This window comes from Adiantum capillus-veneris, chromosome 1 (assembly GCF_014529385.1).
Source record: "Adiantum capillus-veneris isolate H3 chromosome 1, ASM1452938v2, whole genome shotgun sequence".
NCBI lineage: Eukaryota > Viridiplantae > Streptophyta > Polypodiopsida > Polypodiales > Pteridaceae > Adiantum > Adiantum capillus-veneris.
In genome coordinates, this window is record NC_140931.1 from 45,359,165 (window position 1) to 45,361,236 (window position 2,072).

A 2,072-nucleotide genomic window follows, 5' to 3' on the forward strand; every position below is an offset into this window, starting at 1 on the left:
CTCAGGGAGGGCATGTCGACGTGCCCTCATCCAATGATGAAATATGGAAAGGAAAATATCAAAATTTCTTAGAGGAAACGTTGAGGTGTCCTTTCCAATGACTTGAATTTCTCTTTCCCTATTTCATCCTTGAGTGAGGGCACGTCGACATGCCCTCCCTAAGATTGTAATTTTCCAATGTTAATTAGTTATTTTAATTATTTTGGCTACCAAACTTAAATCTTTTTAGGATGGGAGACATCATGATAGTCATTCAATTGCTTGTAGTGTTGTGATCTAAAGATTGCTTTGTGGTGTTTGCAGTCCTGTGAGTCCATATTGTTCATCTAAGCAAATGAAGCCACCAATAGTCTCAAAAAAGAAGGATATTCCAATAGGTAGTCAAATTTTGGGTGAAGTTAGTAATGAGGTGGAGACAAGTTTTAAAGATACAGAGGATTTGGGTGAAGAAGGTGTCACTCAATGTGGTGATTTTGTTCCAGCTGAGCCAGGATTTGCAAAGAATTCTAGTAAAATACATGAACTTAGAACGCTATGATGATGTAGACAAGTTGATGAGTACTTTGGATAAGGGCTTTTCCCCTGATTTTGTAGCATGCACTTTGTTGCTTGATATGAACTGCAAACTGAAGAGGCTTGATAAAGCTAGAGAGACGTTTGATGGAATACGTTCAATGGGGTTACATGCCTGATCTTGGTGCATTCGATAAGATGATTGAGTTTCACTGTGAAACTGGAAATCCTGAAGAGGGAGAAACATTGCTAGCAGAAATGGAGGAGGAAAAGCTACATGGATTTGTTGATACTTACCTTATGGTTCTTAATGGCTATGGGAAACAAGATAAAGCTGCAGAGGCCTTGAAAATGTTTTCAATTATGAATGAGGATGCCTTCTTAAGGCCACAAATGAGTCCTGATATCTACTCAACTCTTATGATGCTTATATTCACTCAAATTTGCTACCATCTGCTGTCCTGAAAATTGAAGATATGATGAATTCAGGATTTTCTCCTCTAGATGAGTCAGTTAACATGCTAATTGTTGCCTTCGAGAAAAAAAATTAGTTTCAAAGGGCGGTAGATGTGCTGCTAAATCTAGAAAGCATGGCTATAAGGCCCGGGGTGGAGACTCTGATGACGCTAATTGGATGGTTTGGAAAGCTGGGCTTGGTTCAGGAGGCAAAAAATCGTGATAGAACCTCAAAGAGAAAGGCGATGTTTTGGATTGCAAACCTTACGCTAGTCTTTTTTCAGTGTATGCTAGAGAAACTTCTGTTGATAAGGTGAAGGCTCTTCTCGCTGAGGAGGTTGAGATTGATGTTTCAACTTATGAGCTAATGATTGTTTCATTGTTGGATGGCAACGATCATGAGGAGGCTTAGTCCATGCGAGATCGGATGATTGCCCAAGGTCTCACCCCATTTGATGAGGTTAAAAGAGCTTTATTAGGAATTCAAGCAGACAACTTTCTTGCAGGTGTTAGCAAGCCTTCAAAAGGAGCAACACAAAACTTAGGGATAGAAAACAAAAGTTTTCCTGCGGGTGTGAGTAAGCATGCGGAGGAGGCACCTGAAACTCTATGAGGAATAATCACCACTCTGAATTTCATGTCAGCTTCTTTGAAGTCTTTATTGTTGCTATGACAGAGTGGGGCTCTATTTCGAACCTTTTCTTGAGTAGCAAGGTATATCTTCAATCAAAGTGCATATATGAGATCTGCAAACAAATGTTGGTGCATTGATTCCACATATTTATTAAAGATTGGACAACGTTTCTGTTTGAAATGCTTATATCACTTGGTTACAGTTGTAGGTAGTTGTGATCATGGAAATCAGCTAAGAGTCGGGTAGAGAGAAGCCTGATTCATGCCAGATTGTCAGATAGCAAACATGTGGTTCTTTTATTGAAATGTTTATGGCAGTCATTGTCATACCATTATTTTTGGTTTTGCCCCCCCCCCCCCCCCCCCCCCCCCCCCTCTCTCTCTCTCTCTCTCTCTCTCTCTCGCTTGTGTCACTACCGGTTGAACAAATGCTAAGCCTTGTATTGGCTTAAGAGTAGCAGAGTCACACG

General features: G+C 40.4%; 1 pseudogene; it reads left to right on the forward strand.

Annotated features, from left to right (window-relative positions):
• Nucleotides 1–404: 404 nt before the first annotated feature.
• LOC147464642 (pentatricopeptide repeat-containing protein At1g19525-like) lies at nucleotides 405–1,582 on the forward strand (annotated as a pseudogene).
• Nucleotides 1,583–2,072: the final 490 nt, after the last annotated feature.